General features: G+C 32.4%; 1 protein-coding gene across 3 annotated transcripts in view; it reads left to right on the forward strand.

Moving 5' to 3' along the window:
* The window catches only part of LOC145283812 (uncharacterized), a 225,560-nt gene that overhangs the window by 121,658 nt on the left and 80,978 nt on the right, over nucleotides 1–22,924 (forward strand). The window lies entirely within an intron of this gene.

Here is a 22,924-nt window from a genome sequence, read left to right on the forward strand (position 1 = left end):
ACAATACATAGGATAAATTAGAAATGGACCAATAATATATATGATAAATTAGAAATGGACCAATAATATATAGGATAAATTAGAAATGTACCAACAATATATAGGATAAATTAGAAATGTACCAATAATATATAGGATAAATTAGAAATGAACCAATAATATATAGGATAAATTAGAAATGTACCAACAATATATAGGATAAATTAGAAATGGACCAATAATATATAGGATAAATTAGAAATGGACCAATAATATATAGGATAAATAAAAAATGGACCAATAATATATAGGATAAAGTAGAAATGTACCAACAATATATAGGATAAATTAAAAATGGACCAATAATATATAGGATAAATTAGAAATGTACCAACAATATATAGGATAAATTAGGAATGGACCAATAATATATAGGATGAATTAGAATTGGATCAATAATATATAGGAAGAATTAGAAATGGACAAATAATATATAGGATAAATTAGAAATGTACCAATAATATATAGGATAAATTAGAAATGTACCAACAATATATAGGATCAATTAGAAATGTACCAGTAATATATAAGATGAATTAGAAATGGACCAACAATATATAGGATGAATTAGAAATGGATCAATAATATATAGGATAAATTAGAAATGTACCAATAATATATAGGATAAATTAGGAATGGACCAATAATATACAGGATAAATTAGAAATGAACCAATAATATATAGGATAAATTAGAAATGTATTAACAATATATAGGATAAATTAGAAATGGACCAATAATATATAGGATAAATTAGAAATGGACCAATAATATATAGGATAAATAAAAAATGGACCAATAATATATAGGATAAATTAGAAATGTACCAATAATATATAGGATAAATTAAAATGGACCAATAATATATAGGATAAATTAGAAATGTACCAACAATATATAGGATAAATTAGAAATGTACCAACAATATATAGGATAAATTAGGAATGTACCAACAATATATAGGATAAATTAGAAATGGACCAATAATATATAGGATAAGTTAGAAATGGACCAATAATATATAGGATAAATTAGAAATGTACCAACAATATATAGGATAAATTAGAAATGGACCAATAATATATAGGATAAGTTAGAAATGGACCAATAATATATAGGATAAATTAGAAATGTACCAACAATATATAGGATAAATTAGAAATGTACCAATAATATATAAGATAAATTAGAAATGTACCAACAATATATAGGATGAATTAGAAATGGATCAATAATATATAGGATAAATTAGAAATGTACCAACAATATATAGGATAAATTAGAAATGGACCAATAATATATAGGATAAATTAGAAATGTATCAATAATATATAGGATAAATTAGAAATGTACCAACAATATATAGGATAAATTAGAAATGTACCAATAATATATAAGATAAATTAGAAATGTACCAACAATATATAGGATGAATTAGAAATGGATCAATAATATATAGGATAAATTAGAAATGTACCAACAATATATAGGATAAATTAGAAATGGACCAATAATATATAGGATAAATTAGAAATGTATCAATAATATATAGGATAAATTAGAAATGTACCAACAATATATAGGATAAATTAGAAATGTACCAATAATATATAGGATAAATTAGAAATGTACCAATAATATATAGGATAAATTAGAAATGTACCAATAATATATAGGATAAATTAGAAATGTACCAATATTATATAGGATTAATTAGAAATGGACCAATAATATATAGGATAAATTAGAAATGCACCAATAATATATAGGATGAATTAGAAATGTACCAATAATATATAGGATAAATTAGAAATGTACCAATAATATATAGGATGAATTAGAAATGTACCAATAATATATAGGATAAATTAGAAATGTACCAATAATATATAGGATAAATTAGAAATGTACCAATAATATATAGGATAAATTAGAAATGGATCAATAATATTTAGGATAAATTAGAAATGTACCAATAATATATAGGATAAGTTAGAAATGTACCAATAATATATAGGATAAATTAGAAATGTACCAATAATATATAGGATAAATTAGAAATGTACCAATAATATATATGATAAATTAGAAATGTACCAATAATATATAGGATAAATTATAAATGTACCAATAATATATAGGATAAGTTAGAAATGTACCAATAATATATAGGATAAATTAGAAATGTACCAATAATATATAGGATAAATTAGAAATGCACCAATAATATATAGGATAAATTAGAAATGTACCAATAATATGTAGGATAAATTAGAAATGTACCAATAATATATAGGATAAATTAGAAATGGATCAATAATATATAGGATGAATTAGAAATGTACCGATAATATATAGGATAAATTAGAAATGTACCAATAATATATAGGATAAATTAGAAATGTACAAATAATATATAGGATAAATTAGAAATGTACCAATAATATATATGATAAATTAGAAATGTACCAATAATATATAGGATAAATTATAAATGTACCAATGGTATATTGTAGGGTGCTACTATCAGAGGCAACATCTACTGGGGTACTATGTAGGGATTTGTGCAGCAAGATGTCTGTTCATGTTGCACTTGAACTTCTGCACGTCAGTACAGTGTGGGAAGCGGGGACCTGGAATGGAATTCCAAAGTCTAGTGTTTCTGAGGAAGAAACTACTGGAGTAGAAAGATCTTTTACATCTAGGGATTTCTACAATGTGGGGGTGGGATTTAGCAGCCTGTCGAGTTTGTCGAGGGTGTTCACGTCGTGGGGGCACAAGTGCTTGCAGTTCGCCAGACCATTCACCATTAAAATACTTGTAGAACAGACAGAGGGATGCAACGTTTCGTCGATGGGACAGTGGCTGAAGCTTAGATGCCAGTTCAGGGCCTATCAGATTTGCGACTCTTTTTTTAACCTTGTCAAGGAGCGAGAGACTAGTAGCAGATGCACCAGCCAAATATGACAGCAATACTCCATACATGGACGGATGGTGGCCTTATAGAGGTACATGATACTTTCGGGAGTTGGTCGTTTTCTAGCACGGTAGAGAGAGCCCACCTTCCTTGCAGCGGCCCTGGCAATACTCTCGATGTAATTGTTCCAGCTCATGTTTCCTGTGAACGTTAGGCCAAGGAGCTTGAGAGACGTACTCTCAGATAAAGAGTCGTTGACCATTGCTATAGGTGGTAGAGAATGTTTCTTGTAATTATTGAATGAAACCAGTTTTGTCTTGGCGGCATTGAACGTGACCATCCATTTTTGTCCCCATTCCACTACTGATTGGAGGTCATCCTCTAGTGTTTCTGCCATTACTTTAGATATATGTTTATTTGTTTTCCTGTCGTGCCTGCTATAGAGTGTGGTGTCATCAGCATATATACCCATCTCAGAGGCAATTTTGTCGGGGAGGTCATTTATGAATATCAGGAACAGCAGAGGTCCAAGGATAGATCCCTGGGGCACTCCCGCATTTATATCATATTGTTTAGATGTACGACCGTCGAGGACAACCTGGATTTTTCTCTTATCTAAGAAGGATTTAATTAGGTTAAGTATTCTACCAGTGATACCATATGATCTAATTTTCCTGAGGAGACCCTCATGCCATACCCTGTGAAAAGGCTTAGATATATCTAGAGCTACCGCTTTGCCCTCCCCCGCTTTGTTCAATGAATGGTATATACGTTCAGAGATTACAGTGAGGATGTCTGCTGTGGAACGGGCTTGTCTAAATCCATATTGTTGGTCAGTCAGAAGTTTAGCATCTGTAAGGTGATGGACTAGAGCATGGTTAATTAAGGTCTCAAATATTTTGGCAAAAAGTGGGAGGAGGCTAATGGGGCAATAATTTAATGGGTCAGTTCTTTCGCCAGAATTCTTGAATACTGGTACCACAGAAGCAGTTTTCCAACAGCCCGGAAAGCATGATTCATTAAGGCATTTGTTGTAGAGTTTGGAGAGAACTGGAGCTACTTCGGCTGAGCACTTTTTAATAGCACAGCTGGGATGAGATCAGGTCCACATGCTTTTGAAGTGTCAAGGTTTTTTTATGAATGCATGCATTTAAGCAGGCGTTATTTTCAGATCGTTTAGCGTGGCGTCTGTCCGCATAGGAAATTCAGGTAGGGGTTGTTGGAAGGGTCCAGTGTGGAGTTTGAGGCAAACCGACTGGCAAGCATGTTAGCCTTCTCAGTTGCTGAGCAAACAACCTCGTGATTTTTGATTAGTAGAGGAATTGTTGATTGCCTATTATTTACTACACTGTTGTAGATTTTCCAGAAGTCATGAGTTCCTAGTTTTTATGCTTCGATGCGTTTTTTAGTAATTTCCGTAAATTCTTTCTTAGCTGACGCTATTTCTTTCTTAACGTTACTTCTAGCTTCTATATACTTCTTTCTGTTTGAACTGGACTTATGTCGGTTAAATCTGCAGTATGCATGCTACCTTTGAGCAATGGCAGTTGCGCAAGTTGAAGTAAACCATTGTGGAGAGTGGGGTTTCTTATAAAATTTCCGCATGGGAACATTTGTTTCGATTGCAGTTTTGAACCATTCAGTGGTCTCGTTTGCGCATTGTTCAGCAGGAAGAGAAAAAATGTTTCCCCATGGGGCATCTTTGATAAGATCTCTGATGGCTTCCCAGACAGACTTTTTATAATATCTCGTTGTTTTGAGCAATGGCTCTTCAGTTTTGGGTCTAGAGTTTAGGGCGATTTCAACCATTATCACTGCATGATCAGCGTTCACAAGGGGGCTGTCGGCATTCGTTATACAATCATCGGGAACTGTGGTCAAAATCAGATCTAGAAGTGATGCGTGTTGTTTTTCCTGGTCAGAGAAACGGGTTGGAAACGTAACAATTTGTGATAGAAGGTGAGATATACAGAAGCTATGAGTTGTTCTGCCCACTGCACCTGTGTAAGTAGAGAATCCAAGCCAGTTTTTGTGGTGGACATTAAAGTCACCAAATACATGTACTTGTGCGCTAGTGTCGAGAGAGAGTGCTGTGTCTATGCTGTCAAAGACTTTGTTTATTATGGTGCAGTCATAGGTCGAGGGAGAGCGGTAGAGAAAGTAAAAGTAGCTAATGTTGTGTTGCATGTTTAGTCTAACGCACATAGAGGCTTAATCATCCGATTCTAGGTTGGTTTCTCTAGTCAATAGAAGTGCATTACGAATGTAAACTCCAAGTCCGTGCATGTGTCTGCCAGAGTCCTTACGGAGGAGTGGGAGATATCCAGGCATGTTAAAGTAGTTAGATGGGATGGAGGAGTATAGGTTAGTCTCACTAAGTGCTAAAATATCCGGGGTATATATATATACGATAAATTAAAAATGTACCAATATTGTATAGGATAAATTAGAAATGTACCAATAATATATAGGATAAATTAGAAATGCACCAATAATATATAGGATACATTAAAAATGTACCAATATTATATGGGAGAAAATTATAAATGTACCAATAATATATAGGATAAATTAGAAATGTACCAATAATATATATGATAAATTAGAAATGTAAAAATATTATATAGGATGAATTAGAAATGTACCAATAATATATAGGATAAATTAGAAATGCACCAATAATATATAGGATACATTAAAAATGTACCAATAATATATAGGATAAATTAGAAATGTACCAATATTATATAGGATGTATTAGAAATGAACCAATAATATATAGGATAAATAAGAAATGGATCAATAATATATAGGATAAATTAGAAATGTACCAATAATATATAGGATAAATTAGAAATGTACCAATAATATATAGGATAAATTAGAAATATACCAATAATATATAGGATAAATTAGAAAAATACCAACACTGTATAGAATAAATTAGAAATGTACCAATAATATATAGGATAAATTAGAAATGTACCAATATTATATAGGATAAATTAGAAATGTACCAATAATATATAGGATAAATTAGAAATGTACCAATAATATATAGGATAAATTAGAAATGGATCAATAATATATAAGATAAATTAGAAATGTACCAATAATATATAGGATAAATTAGAAATGGACCAATAATATATAGGATAAATTAGAAATGTACCAATATTATATAGGATAAATTAGAAATGTACCAATAATATATAGGATAAATTAGAAATGGACCAATAATATATCGGATAAATTAGAAATGTATAAATAATATATAGGATAAATTAGAAATGGACCAATAATATATAGGATAAATTAGAAATGTACAAATAATATATAGGATAAATTAGAAATGTACCAATAATATATAAGATAAATAAGAAATGTATCAATAATATATAAGATAAATTAGAAATTTACTAATATTATATAGGATAAATTAGAAATGTACCAATAGTATATAAGATAAATTAGAAATGTACCAATAATATATAGGTTAAATTAGAAATGTAGCAATAATATATAGGATAAATTAGAAATGTACCAATAATATATAGGATAAAGTAGAAATGTACCAATAATATATAGGATAAATTAGAAGAAACTATTTTTTAATAAACTACCATATTTTTCAAATGAGTTGTGTTCTAAACAAAACAAATTTGACTTCGAGCAAGTGTATTCGATTGATTGAACGATTAATCGGTAACTTACAGTAAATGATGTCTTAAAAGTATTTAGTAATTGGAATGAAGAAAATTTAGTAATTGAACTAAAGAAAATTTAGTAATTGAACTGAAGAAAATTTAGTAATTGAACTAAAGAAAATTTAGTAATTGAACTGAAGAAAATTTAGTAATTGAACTAAAGAAAATTTAGTAATTGAACTGAAGAAAATTTAGTAATTGAACTGAAGGAAATTTAGTAATTGAACTGAAGAAAATTTAGTAATTGAACTAAAGAAAATTTAGTAATTGAACTAAAGAAAATTTAGTAATTGAACTAAAGAAAATTTAGTAATTGAACTGAGGAAAATTTAGTAATTGAACTAAAGAAAATTTAGTAATTGAACTAAAGAAAATTTAGTAATGGAACTGAAGAAAATTTAGTAATTGAACTAAAGAAAGTTTCGTAATTGAACTAAAGAAAATTTAGTAATTGAACTGAAGAAAATTTAGTAATTGAACTAAAGAAAATTTAGTAATTGAACTAAAGAAAATTTAGTAATTGAACTAAAGAATATTTAGTAATTGAACTGAAGAAAATTTAGTAATTGAACTAAAGAAAATTTAGTAATTGAACTGAAGAAAATTTAGTAATTGAACTGAAGAAAATTTAGTAATTGAACTAAAGAAAATTTAGTAATTGAACTAGAGAAAATTTAGTAATTGAACTAAAGAAAATTTAGTAATTGAACTAAAGAAAATTTAGTAATGGAACTGAAGAAAATTTAGTAATTGAACTAAAGAAAATTTAGTAATTGAACTAAAGAAAATTTAGTAATTGAACTGAAGAAAATTTAGTAATTGAACTGAAGAAAATTTAGTAATTGAACTAAAGAAAATTTAGTAAAACAAATATTTCAGCTAAAACATTTTGGCGCGGTTTTCATAAGGTAGGTCGCAGCTTGGTATCCCTCATCTCCATTTTATTTCTAGAATCAATATAAATGGCGTTCTTTTAGAGGCGGCGAACTTTAAATTAAAATAAATTGCAGAAAATATTTTTATTATACAAATATATGGTTTATTCCAAAGATTAATTTTTGGCATTTATAATTTAAATAAAATTGCGGTTTGTGCATGTATGCCGTCATTTAGAGGTCCAATTTTAACAGCTCTACGTATTTAATCTAGCTGTATTTCGGAAATAACGCATCGAATGTCGTCTTTCAAGTGGTCTACTGTCTCTGATTTATCAGCATAGTCATGGGACTTTACATATCCTCAAAGAAAATAATCTAATAGAGTTAAATCGCACACATGAGCTGGCCAGTTGATAGGTCTATTTTGTGACATTATTCGTTTATCAAATGTTTCTGTTAGTAAATTAATCGTATCGCAGGCTGTGTGACATGTGTCTCCGCTCTGTTGAGACCATATGATGAATTACCAAATCAAGCTGAACTAAAAATAACCGATAGTTGCCAAATTTGCAATTGAAAAAAATAAAGTTGCCAATTCAAAGTTCGACGATTCTTCAAAAAAAGCACCTCATATTTCCTATTATTTTCCGATAACTTTATCAGTTAATAAACGTATATAAATTGCTCGTCCAACATGATTTTGTAATTTCTTAATTAAACGATATTCAGAACATTCCGAAAGTCTAATGAACGGGTTAAACATTTCCCAGCTGAGAAAGTCACGGAAGTCCTTGAAATTGTTACGCAAAGTAATTGACGAATAATTCGAATTAAGTTTCATTTTACAAACTTTAATATTCTTTAATCCTGTTTGCTATAATGAGAACATTCTTATTCATAATATTAAAATGTTTGTCGAATTACTTGGCTTTACTGGTATAATGTTCTGGAACAATTGCTATCGGTGCCTCTGCATTGAGTCAAGTTGAACAATCTCTTCGAACTCAAGTCCATATATTTTAAATTATAACACTATTTCTATGGTATTTGCAAGGAAGTTACATCACTGGTATATAATATACATTTCCAAACGGCATATATACCTCCTACCGCTTTAGTATATGAAGGGATTCTACAAACTATTCGACTATTCGGCTATTTCCCTGCGTATCTCCTTGAGGATTGAGGATGATTTGCTAATGTATTTAGAGTTATACACCTTTAATGATATTCAAGTTATATACTCTGGATACGAGTGAGAATCACCCTTTAATTGTCAAGTACAAAAACAGACCATGGCAATTTATATGTGTTTCGATTTTGGGTATGGACCTTTTTAACGTCTACATAACATACGTCTGTAATGGACACCTCCTGTTTTATATACGATGTATTATTTTCCTTTTATGTTTGTTTTTAACAAACTTTATCTGTCAGAATATAAATGCATGTGTGTGATAAAAAAGAAAAACACATTAAACACAGGAAAAAATAATCAAAACCGATAGATTAACAGGTTTCGTTCGGATAAACGAACGTCATCAGAATATTTTGATCCAAACGAAACCGGTAAACCTCTCGTTTTTTTATGATTTCTTCCTGTGTTTAATTTCCTTTTGTTTTTTCTGTACATCATGTCTTCACGATATTTCATTTTATCATATATAGTGTGTGCGTGTATGTGCAAATACAAACGTATCATAATCATTGGGGCAGTCGCGTTTCATGCAACACTCCAAGTTATTTGTGCTCAATATTATCGCTAAAATTTAAAATAATGCGTCCGTTAATTCTTTCTTTTTACGTGTGCATTATACAATCTTTAAGTTTAATGCCAGTATTCATCAGCAAATTCGCGTAAATATTATATTAAAAGACAAACTTGCATGGAACTGGGATGTTGCAATATTTTTTAGTTATAATGGGGGCAGTGATTTAATTGCTGCCTACATTAGCAATATTTAGTACAAGGCCTAGAAAATGGGGATCTAAAGCAAGCTCCCCTAAAGGAGGGGCACTCTTGAAATTGCAAAAGTTGCCTGAGTAACCCCGTCGGCATTCTCCGGTCAGGGCGCATCAGACGACAAGCAATAAACTAGCCCCACCCGAAAGCCGAGTGGCAAGGCCTGGGAGGGTGGACCCCTTGCGTGATACCCAGGCAGTGTACCTCAACCCGACAGGTGCTGGGCCGGTTCCCAGCCCCTCACCTGTCGGGATGAGTGTCAAAACGAGATCCTTGACGTGTACTACTGCCCTGTCTCCCTGCAGCCGAAGCCGCTAGGAGACACATCCCATCATAAGAGTTATAATGGGCGTAGTTATTTATTTGCCGCCCACCTCGGCAAAATGTGGCACAAGGCCGGAAAGTGGGGATCCAGCAGGCTCCCCTAAAGGTGGGGCACTCCTGCAATTGTAAAAATTGCTTGAGTAATCCCGTTGGCATTCCCCGGTAGGGGCGCCTCAGGCAGTAAGCAATGAACTTACTCCACCGGAAAGCCCAGTGGCAAGACCTGGGAGGGTGGACCTCCTAGGTATTACCCAGGCAGCGTACCTCAGTCCAACAGATTCTGGGCCGGTTTCCGGCCCCTCACCTGTTGGGCTGAGTGTCAAGTGACGAATCCTTGACGAGTACTACTACCCTGTCTCCCTGCAGCCGAAGCCGCTAGGAGACCTTCCCCATCAGACGAGTGATGAGGGTATTTATTTAAATGCTGCCCACATTAGCATTATGTGGCACAAGGCCGGAAAGTGGGAACCCCGCAGGCTCCCCTAAAGGAGGGGCACTCCTGCAATTTTAAAAATTGCCTGAGTAACCCCGTCGGCGTCGGCATTCCCGGTCGGGGCGCCTCAGGCAGATGACCCCGCACAGTCGAGAGATTCTATTTATAAACGCTGCTGATAGGAACTGACGAATCAAATTAGTTCACGTTCTGCTATCAACCAATCAGAAACCAGAATTGCTCCATAAAAATTAAACCTTTTCCGTAGCAACTTCGCATATGTTTTCTTCGTGTCAACATGTGAAGAATCCTTTGTTCTGTGGCTTCCAAGTCAAGAACTGTCTACTGAGAACCAGTCACCTCCAGGACTTGTATAGAACAACTAACCATCGGAAACTGTTCTGAAACTAAATATGGTTTTCAACTCAAGATTTGAGATTCAGCAACTGTTTAAGCTCATACCGAAGTCGTTACGTTTATGTTATCAACGAATGAAGGTGGAGATGATGCTGATGCCAATGACGATAATATTTGTTTGCCTTTAAAATCTTGAGAAATGCTTTTTTTCTCTTTCTCTTTCTCTCTCTCTCTCTCTCTCTCTCTCTCTCTCTCTCAACTCTTTTCGTTATTTTTGTTTTCTTTTTTTTTTTATTCTTTCCTTGAAAACATTTGCACGTCTTGCTTACTTTGCAAATGACCCATATATTATTTGCCGGAATAACCATGATATATAATCAGTTTAATTACACATTTACGTCACAGCTCACATTCTTTTCACTTTTAAAATAAACAAACGCCATTATCAAATAATACGGTTGTATAGAAAGTTATTTCGGAGACTGAAACGTGTTTGCCGTCAGCTCTCCCGCAGTTATTCTGAATACAACGGAAGATGCTTATTTTATGATCACGAATACTATTAATAAACCGTATTAAAACATCCTGTCAGCATTTAATAAAAAAATAAAGTTTATTATCTATATATCCATAAAAGTGAATATGTGTGAGGACACTTCTCAACCTATATACTCAACGAATTTTTGATGTACCGACTTGAAATTTGGTATATAGGAGTATTCAGACATGTGGAAAACTTTATAATCGGTTTTCATCCAGAATAAATGGCTGCTAAGGCGTCAACATTGATAAATTTGAACTTGTGAGTAATCAGATTTTTTATCTGCTTTCAACTGATTCACGAATGCGCATGCGCGGCTACGAAACATGACAGTTTCTTTGTTAAGAAGCAGTCGGTTTGAAAATAGGCTGCAGGACGTGCCAAGCTGGCGTAATGGTTATTGTACTGAATTCACTGGTGTTGGTTTCGATCTCAGCTCGTTTTTTTTTTGTCTGTTTTTGTTTGTTTGTTTTGTTTGTTTGTTTTTTTCTTTCAAGAAGTGAACTCTTTAGAAAAAACATAATACCCACATACACATGTCTAAGTTTCTATATTAATATAAATATAATATTTATGCACATTTTCCCACCGGGCAACGCCGGGCGGCCTGCTAGTAACCCATACAATAATATCCTGAGGCATTTCTTTTTCCTCGTTATTTTCTACATTTATTTATTTTAATGAGATCCACCAATTGCTAAAAACGACTTGCAATGTAAAAATGCAATTGAAATGTGTTGTTAAATGTTCTGGCGTTACACATTTTAAAATAAATTGTTGCAAAATCGAATTATGTCGCCCCGATGTAATTCTGCAAACAAACTACTATTTGCATCGTTTTACTTTGATTTCTAATCAACATCCAAGTGTTACAATTTTTAATAAACAAAGCATGAAGATATATATTTGTTTTATTTAATGGATGATAATTATTTTTATGAAGGGCGAAAGGTGTAATATTCTTCTGTATTTTATTAAACACTAGCAGTCGCCCGGCGTTGTCCGGTTGTAAAATACGCATAATTTTTTTTTTTTTCCTTCATACAGAAAGTGAGACATATGCGTGCGGGTATTGTTTTTTCTAAATAATTCACTTTTTGTAAAATAAAAAAAATACTCGAGCTGTGAACGAAACGAAAACCTAATGACAGTGAGTCAAGTATGATAACCATTAGGCCAGCTTGACACGACCTTTAAAAAGTGTTTTCAAACTTACTTATTTTTAACATAAGTAATTTGTAGGTATGGGCAAAAATAAACGAATGAGGATAGGGGGGGGCTTGTTTTGAAAGCCGATTTATCATAATTTTTTGTGCGTGCCGAATACTTTTTTTTATTGTATTTGAAAGATTAAGAGCTAAACTTAATTTCTCAAAGAAAAAAATGTTTTCACAGCGAGCTAACCAATTCAGCTAAATTTTGAAGTTAAATAAATTCATTGTAAAAATCCTTTTAGAGATAAATATTAATTTTCTGTGTCTATTTCAAAGATGATTAGTAAAGTAAAATTCTAAGATAAATAAAAAAAACATTTTGTTTGCACAAAAAATAGCTGAATTACATCCAAAACCGAGTGTTTTTGCCATTCACGAAACCACAACAGACCATACTTTTGGAAATACGGAATATACGGAGGCCCAAAATCTGAGACAGTCGAAAAGCTGTCTGGAAATAACGCCATGTAATTAAAAGGAAGGAGGGGGTGTTGGGTTTCTTTTTTTTTTTCCTAGATAGGCATCCGTACATTTCTATTGTAAATGTTTGTATAAATTTTACCATTTTTTAATTTAATTATTTTTCTATGTTCCTGTTTTAAATTTTTTTTTTTAATTATTGGCCAATATTATATTAAAATTATGTTATGCCGAAAGTTTCACATTCTTGCGAACAAGGAAATGATTGAAAGTTTGCATATAAAAATTATGCGAAATCTGTAATAGTAGAAATATTTTTGCTATTATAATTTTGTGTGTGTGTGAAAATATTAAATAAACAATGCTTCATTCAATGGTAATATCGGTAGTTCGAGAAATTAATTTTTCTTCGAGTTATATCGAATTCATTAATATGCACTTTAGGGGCTTTTTTTATAATGTTTCTGTAAAATTATTTTTTTATATTTTTTTCAAATGACGATGCTTTATTTATATAAAAAAATCAAAAATAAATTCTTGCGTTTTTTATTTACTACTGAAAACCATAACCTTAAAGGTGTTTTTTGTTTAAACAAAATAATACATTTCCACTAAGACTTAAATAAAAAATAATTAGTTCATTATATTCCGTGATCATTATTTGATAAATACTGAAAAATTTATTAAAATTGGTTAATTTCCTGATTTTTTGGTGAATTTTTAAGTAAAGGGAGGAGTCTATATGTATAACTGTTTGTAGTTAAGTTTTATTTCTAGTTTTACAAATAAATTGTAAAGAGAGCTATATGCTCCGTTAAATCTAAAATAACTGAGCAGCGGCTTGGTTCTCACCAGTTTTGACAAATAGCAAACAGGATCCTGAACAGAAGTGTGCGTTCTATCCCAACCATCATCAATGGACCTGAGGTCATCTCGTCAGCATCAGACAAGGCCAAACTATTTGCCAAGAACTTTGCAGCTAATTCTACCCTATACGACGAAGGCCATCAACTCTCCGTATTTCTTCCTATAACAGACAATGCGCTATGCAACATACAAATATCTGTGCGTGATGTCGCCAAGCTAATCAAGAACCTTGATTCCAGTAAAGCAACTGGCCCTGACGGCATTCCAATTATAGTGTAGAAAAAGCTACAACCAGAACTTGCCCCCATACTTACAAAACTGTTTAAGCGTTGTCTTAAGGAGAAGTGCTTCCCAACACCCTGGAAAACCTCAACAGTACGTCCTGTATTTAAGAATTCAGGTGATAGGTCATCTCCCTCTCAGTACAGACCAATAAGTCTCCTGTGAGTCATGTGTAAGTTGCTGGAATCCATATTAAATAAAGAAGTAGTCAACCACCTCAGCAGAAATAACCTTCTTAGTGACATGCAATATGGTTTCCGTTCTGCTGGATCCACAACAGATGTGCTAACAGTTATATCTCATAGGATTAGTGAATCTCTCGACAAAGGGTAATTGCTCTTGACATATCAAAGGCCTTCGATAAGGTATGGCATAAGAGCCTACTTCACAAGATTTCCAGCTACAGAATAACTGGAAATGTTTTCTCAATTATTAAATCATTTCTCTCTGATAAGTTCATAAGAGTAGTGGTTGATGGGCAGAAATCAGAGGCCCACAGTATTAATGCTGGAGTCCCTCAAGGGTCTATCCTGGGCCCAACTCTCTTCCTGGTCTACATCAATGATCTCCCAAAACACATACTTAAATCATTCGTTGACATCTATGCTGGTAACACGACCATCTATGGCAACACATCAAAGGCCGTGAATGACAGTTCTCTCTGATTCTCTCTCCTCTGATCTTGGACACGTTGTACAATGAGGGAACGGGTGGCTAGTAACTTTTAATGCATCTAAAATCAAGCTCCTATCTTTACATCATCAACGCTCTGATTCCCATCTGGCATCAATTGAAATAGATGGCTCTCGTCTTGGGGAGGCTCAATGTTTTGACAAGCTTCTCGTATTAACCTTTACTCCTGATCTGAAATGGAACACGTACATCAAGTCTGTTGCCAAGATCGCTGGAAAAATGATGGGATCCTTCTACCGCTCCAGTAGATATCTCACTGCTGATGCAATTCTCTATCTATATAAAAGCCAAGTTCGTCCAAAGATGGAGTACTGCTACCACAGGGGCAGGAGCTGCAAAAAAAAAACTATCCTGCCTTGACAGAGTACAAAATAGACTTCGTAGCTTAATGGGGGATGCCCTTTCTCTTCCCTACAACCTCTCTCCCACAGAAGAGACGTTACGAGTCTGTCTTTGTTTTATCGTAATTTCCATAGCAAGTGCTCATCTGAGCTCTAATCTCTGCCCTCCTCGCTAATCTTTCACGAAAAACACCCGTCTAGCTGAAACCACTGTCAATAATTTTCCCCGCTCTTTATCTGTACCTAAATCAAAACGTACATTCCATGAACAAAGCCCCTTTCTTAGAAGTGCACGCCCGTGGAACTCTCTTCTGTTTGCCTGTTTTCCACCTGACTGCAACTTGGATATCTTCAAGTCCAACATAAACAAATTCCTGATAAACCGCTCCCTTAAGTAAGACACTTCATCAGATCTCCAATACTAACGATTACTACGATATTGTCCCATTGATTACTTTACACGCAATAACTCTTATCCCTGAGTGGCTTCCGGGCCTTGATAAGTGATGACTACTATGTAAAAAAAATGAATTAATTAATTTAAAAACATTTCAGTGATGTATGAGGCTAGCGTGGGTACCCTACGTTGCTCGGGTGTGGTGAGGTGGGGGGTTAAATCAAAACAAAATGGAAAATAAAGAATAAGCGAACGTAATAACCTTTTTTTATCGAAAAAAAAAACACAGCGAACAATATGCAAAAGAAAGAATAAGCGAACGATGTTTAAACTTCATTAAAAAATCAGTAAAAAAAGCAAATAAAAAAAACAGCGAACGTGATGGAAAAATAAAAATAGCGAACGAAAAATGGCATAAATAACCCTGTTTCAATATTAAAACTTTAAAAATCGAAATAATATATCTGATATCTCGGCTCGAACGTGAAATCTTAAGATAACGATCCTGCTACTATAATGACTGGTCTATGACCGCGCGAGAGAAATTAGGTCGGTTTTTTTATATTTAAAATAATTCAAGAAAAAACGTTTTTTGCGTATGCGTGTTTGGCTAAATTTTCATGAAGGAAGAACTTTTGCTACCTCTCCCTGTAGAAAAGTTCCCAATTGAGGGTGAAAGAATTAATGTTTTTAGCCAATTTTTTTATATTTGTTGTCCAAAGGGTCGAGCTTTAAAATGATGTCGATCTCGTGAAAATCTGTGGCTTCTGTCGAGTGTTTTTGCGAGACATACATACATACATACATTCATACATACATACATACATACATACATACATACATACATACATACATATATTTAAACAGCCAGGTGAGATCTATATTATAGATGATATTCCGATTTTTTTTCTTTCTGCAAACAGTCTGATTCCGATAATATGGCTGATAAATGCGGGGCATGATTGGCCTAATAAATACCGTCGATAACAATGAAATTGATCATTCCGGGTTCAAATTCTGTGGGATATAATGTGATCATTTACGCACCAATATTGTTGGGAAAATTATGAGCCGGCATTTTACTGCCCTTGGTGTAATTTGTCCCTCTATGGCAGGATGATGTGGCACAAGGATCGGAAAGTGGGAATTGAAAAAATAGCACATTAGAGAAAGAGCACTCTAGCCTGCAAAATATGCCTGGGCAGCCCCGTCGGCATTCCCCGGTAGGAACGCCTCAGGAGATTAGCAATAAACTCATTTTCAAAGGAAGAAGGCAAATTCTACGAGGGTGGATCTTGTAGAATTGCACATGGTAAGAGACTTACGTCAGTCAACAGAGAACACGCCATTTCGACAATGGCGGATGACTTTGCTGCCGAAGAAAAAGAAACAAATTTTCTAAAAGTGGATTATTAATCAACTTTTCTTACTTTTGGGACAGTGCAAAGTAGCAGACCTTATGTAGACTACGGTAGCGACATTGCAAAGCATTTATGGTAAATGATTACTTAAAAACAACTTTCTATTTTGGTTATGACTACAGAGTGTGCTTTCATACCTTTTCTAATGATACTAATGTGTGATTAAACATGATAGATACCATAGCATTTGATAGGTTCAAAGAAGTTGAAATGACACACAAGATTAAGTACGGGATTCATTTTTTATTACTATTTTACGTGCTCAAGATGAGGGATTCTAATCGAGTTTCTGTATGGGAGAGAGGCATATTTAAGCATTAGAATTAGTATTATTAATTTTGTTACATCTGGCATCCAAAGGTCTCTTTATTCACTATTTGGTGTAATTCTACTCAATAAGTATATCCTATAAGTGTTCATTGTTTTCAGCATTACTGGTGGTGGTGGTGGTGGTGGTGGTGGTGGTGGTGGTGGTGGTGGTGGTGGTGGTGATGATGATGATGATGATGATGGCATTTAACATTTTATCACTTACCACATACCAAATATGGTGTGATTCAGTTGAATAGTTTGGGAGCCAATTAATTATCAAAAAAACGACAAAGACAAACACGTTCTCAGAGAGCTCACAATGTTAAAAGCAGATCCCCAGTAACTTATGTCAGAGGTGTAGCTGTTATATAATATTTGTAATGGTACTTGTAAAAATACCATGATTAAGAAGTTAAATAGTTTATTGCCTTGTTTTAGTTATCAAGATATCAATCGGGATGAAAACAAAACAGCCGAAGGTTTCGTATGCAAATGTCTCGTTTGATATAAAAAAAAAAATGCTTTAAAAGTTATTAGTAACTGTGCAGTTTATTATTTTACAATAAAAGCACATGTTTTGAAAAATAGTTTTTAACATGTACTTTTTGTTTTTAAATATTCAGTTGAATTGGTATATTTCTCAAATGATTATAATGATTTTTCAGATTCAAAGTAATATCGATTTTATTTTTTTAAAAATAGAGAACTTAGTATGTTATATATATATGTGTGTGTGTGTGTGTGTGTGTGTGTGTGTGTGTGTGTGTGTGTGTGTGTGTGTGTGTGTGTGTGTGTGCTTCTATTGAATCTGAACAAAACCAACCGATTATTGCCGACGTAAAACTTGCGATGTGTTTCGTTATTAAAGGTTAGGTTATGCAACAAAAAAAATATTTGATTCCAAGAACGCGGGAGTACAAAACTATTTTTAAACTACGATGATTAACGTTCTAATTTTAAGAAAAAAAAGTGACTTTTTTTTTTTTTTTTTTTTTGCTTATTTGTTTGTTAGTTGTGATGAAAATGTAATAATTTTATTTCGATGAATGGTTTCAACGTAAAGAAAAATGACAGAAAGTTCTGGAGATTTGCTTCTAACATTGTGCGTTGTGTTCACAAAGGATCGTTCAGGGTCAGATCTCAAACTCCCCGTTCAAAACTCATGACTGAGGTATAATCATAAAGCCAAAGTGATCGAAAGTATATATTTATTAGTTCAGTGTTACTTATATCCAGGTTACAATGAAAACTCTCACACAAACGCGCGTGCGCGCGCGAGCACATATGTGTGTGTGTTTGTGTATGTCGAAAAATAAATATGCATATATATGTATGTGTATATATCGAAAAAAATATATGTATATATTTTCTTTCGATATATACACATACACGTACATATATACATATATTTTTATTCGATAAACACACACACGCACACACACACACACACACATATATATGTGTGTATGTGTGTGTTTAGTATGTATTTATGCATGTATATATATGCATATATATACAGACATACATACGTGTTTCGTATGTATGTATGCATGTATATACATACATACGAAACACGTGCAGTGGATAATTATTAGGGCTAGGACAACAGCATATTCTTTTCACTGTTTTGACCTTCGAATGCGTATCTGTTTATATCTTATATGCGTTTATATAGAGTTATGTGGTTCTCGGTTGATTAACTATGTCTAACTGTTCCGGATATATACTCGAGAGTTAAAACAACAAAAAGAATATTCTGTTGTTATAGTCCTAATAATTATACTTTAAGCAATATATATATAAATATATGTATATATATGTATATATATCTATAAATATATATATATATATATATATATATATATGTATATATATATATATATATATATATATATATATATATATATATATATATCGAAAAGAAATTTTCACTCTTAATAATTAATGATTGGAGAGGGATAAGAGAGATTGGTGTTTATTATAGATTGGAGAATAGTCACTAAGGAAGCGGAATTAATAAAAAGGAATATGAATGCGCATTCATCGTCTTTTCCTCCTCCTCCTCCTCCTCCTCCTCCTCCTCCTACACAAGTAAATGCACAAATTCGTATCGACCACGCACGTACATATACATGCATACATTCATAGAGTGAGATTTGAGTAAAGAAAATGACATTTTCCAAACACACCCAACAATAAAAACAAATTAAAAAATAACCCGGAACAGAAGAAGCGACCACACAGACTCTTCACCTCTTTTCTCGCAGGATATTTTTTTATTTATAGCAACTGTACGTCTGTTATTACAGTTGGCACATTTTTTATTTACAAGGATTTGTGAGTCTAACATACATGTTTATATTGAGTACACGCTGTTTCTGTTCAAACCTTCCGAGCAGATGACATACGCTTTCCTACTTTCGCTCAAATATTCAATATCAAGCCGCTCGGCATTCCCCGGTCGTAAAATATGCTTAAATATGATATTTTAATTCACGCATATTTCTGTAATCATTATTATAGAGCAAATTCTTTATTGATTATATACCTTATATATATATATATATATATATATATATATATATATATATATATATATATATATATATATATATATATATATATACGCGCGCGCACGCACACAGTAATGATTTCCAAAGTTAAAAAATAATGATTTCGGTACCATCAGTTAGAATTGAAACCAAAACATTCAGCACTCCAGTCTTAATTGATATTTAGTGCTGGAGCCCTGGTTGTTAGTCTAAGCTATCGTCAGATGAATGAAACGAGACTAAAAATAAGCGACTTCTAACTACAAATGTATATTTACGCATGCTCAGAAGTTAGTGGCGTTCCTGCTGACAAGGTCAACTGGTTTTTTTTTATTTTATTTTGACCCCTTAGCAGCTGTTTTTAGAACCAAATCAAAGTCCAAATTAATGTTAATTTTTCCAAATATTATTCTTTTATTGATAATAACTTGCCTACAATTGTTCCAGCCCAATGTTAGTATACATATATATACATATATATATATATATATATATATATATATATATATATATATAACAGTTTTTAAATGATAACGTTTCAATTTTCTGAAAATTTATATAATTTTATATTAATTAAATTTCAATATTAATATTTAATTTAATTAGTTTGACATCTCTGATTATTTACATATTTATTTTAGCTGATTTTAAGCAGAAAAAGTACGTGTTATCGATTTTAACTGTTTGTTTACGTTAGGCGTTTTATATGTACGGTGTTAATAAAGATACAGATACGGTGTTTTACTAATTTAATTTAAAATTATCTGCCTTTTATGCATTATTCTGATTCCAATAGTATTATTCAATGAAAAAAATCCATTTATAAAATGAATTATATTTAGTTTAAACATTTTATCTTGCAGCAGTTCTTACGCTGAACGTTTTTGTTTATCTTGCAATGTTATGCATTTCCGATTTTCTGATAAACGGTCTAACCTAGTAGAACGGTAATTTGTAATCAAAACTTAATAAAAGAAGTCTAACTTATTGCTAGATATTTATTTTTTTTTTACATTTTTTTTAAACTAACATATATATATATATATATATATTTACATATATATATATATATAGAGAGAGAGAGAGAGGGGTTGAGGCTCATCCGCCTTAATTTTATGTTGTCTTTTACTTAAAATCTTACCAAAACGTATAAATTAATACTCAAATTTAAATTCTGTCAAAATTCTACTTTACTTACAGTGGCTGTGTTATTAACTTTGAAAATTTTCTTTTAAAATGGATTTTTTTTTATTGAATAGATCCTGAAAATGTCATTGTAATAAAACGATTCCAATTTTTCAATATTAACAAATTAACAAATTGGCTAGTTTTAAAAATTAGTTTTTCCCGAGTGTCACAGAATTGTGAAAGATATGAGCCTCATAGAATCGGTGAAAGAGATGGAAGGAAGATAAAATGAACGATATAGAAAGAACGAAAGAGTGTGAGAGGGAGGAGATAAGAAGACGAGAGATGGGGCAAAAGAGTACGGCAGAGATGTGGAGACGTGTGGACATTTGGGTTACGTGATTTATGCAATTATAAAAATATCTGCCCTCTATCGTTTTATTTTGCAGATTGAACAAGCACAGCACAATTTTGTGATTTGTGCAATGGAAACAATGCGCGTTCGTTCAATATTTTTAATTTAGATTGTAGCTGTAATGGTTTTAATGAATTATAGTTTTACGCATCATTCAGTAAGCACCGGGTCTTGTGTTTAGGTAAGACCTATAATAAATTACTAACCTTCAAACGGACATGTAACATATTTGAGCTCAATGAGACTGCGAGTTTACTTATGTACACGAAGTTACTGTTGCAAACTTTCAAAACATTAAAAACAAAATCTTAATTGTTTGTGTTGATAAGGCAATGCATTCAGAAAATACAGCAATTGAAAGAACAGCATAAGTATTATTAAGAGGTTAAGAAATGATGTATTGGCTTTAAGTGCCGTCCTATGGCGTAATTGATACTGAATGCTCAGATCGTCAAAATAATGCAGTTGTCCTCAAAAACCATTTTTAAGTCCATTAACTTGATTTGATCAATCGTAAATTGAAGTTGCATGAGTTAGCAAATGAGTTGAGGACATGGAAAAACTGTGTTTAGTATTTGTGTCGTGTTTTCTCACAGTCAAACGACTTAACGATTCAGGGCGTTGTTTGTATCTATTTCAACGAAACACAAAAGAGTTTCGCATCAATATGCGACAATGAATCAAACATGGATTCATAGTTTTACTCCGAAATCTGATTTGCAGTCAGCTAAGTAAACAGCAGTAATTGAAATTTGCCCAAGGCCACTGCAGATGAAGAACATCAGCAGACAAGTTTTGAGCCTTTGATGTTCTTCATCTGCAGTGGCCTTGGGCAAATTTCAATTACTGCTGTTTATATATATATATATATATATATATATATATATATATATATATATATATATATTAGTAAAAACTAATTTAATGAATATTATTATTTCTTCATGGGTTTTCATAAACTATTTTAAATGAATGACAACTATTTTGTATTATTTCTTTTTTATTATTCGTCTTGATAAAAGGGTTAATAATAAATGTTTTGTTTTTAATCATTTTATCTCGAGTTCTAGTCGTTTACCATTGTATCTGGTAAAACTGAGGGTGTTAAACAAATATTTTTTCAACTTCCAATATTTCTATTATTTCTGTTCTATTCAATCCTAACGTTCTTATAATACGTCTTGTTATTCTAAACTGTGTAATTTTCTTGGCCTTCAGCCAAGATCACAGTGTAGTATCTGTTCTGATGATACACTTTACTTTTTTGTCCTCAGACAAAAAAGTAAAGTGTATCATCATGGAGTCAGTGATGAAAATCTTCATGACTGAGACAATTTTTATTTCTGTTCCTATCCAGAGTACCCCTTTTGGGGGAGCTGAATTTCCCCACATTAAAAACCGACCTTGTATCTAACTCTGCCCTCGTGGAAAGGCAAGTAAATAGGAACTATAAGTGTCATTAGAAATCATTCATGATTTTTTTCACTGGAGTAGTAATTTGAAATGTGCATGTATGCATGTATATTATCAATGAATAAAGTTAGTTCAACATTTATTAAACCAGTCTATTCGTAAAGGAACAATAATAAGCTTTAATTTCATTTTTGCTTTCACAAAAGATATTCAAAATATAAATGAATTAAAAGATAAATAAAATGAAGATGAATAGAAAAAAGAAAAGAAACTCAACTACATGAACTTTTCGTATTATTTGAATTCATCG

The sequence above is a fragment of the Euprymna scolopes genome, chromosome 8, assembly GCF_053919585.1.
Source record: "Euprymna scolopes isolate OS-2025 chromosome 8, ASM5391958v1, whole genome shotgun sequence".
In the NCBI taxonomy this organism is placed as follows: domain Eukaryota; kingdom Metazoa; phylum Mollusca; class Cephalopoda; order Sepiida; family Sepiolidae; genus Euprymna; species Euprymna scolopes.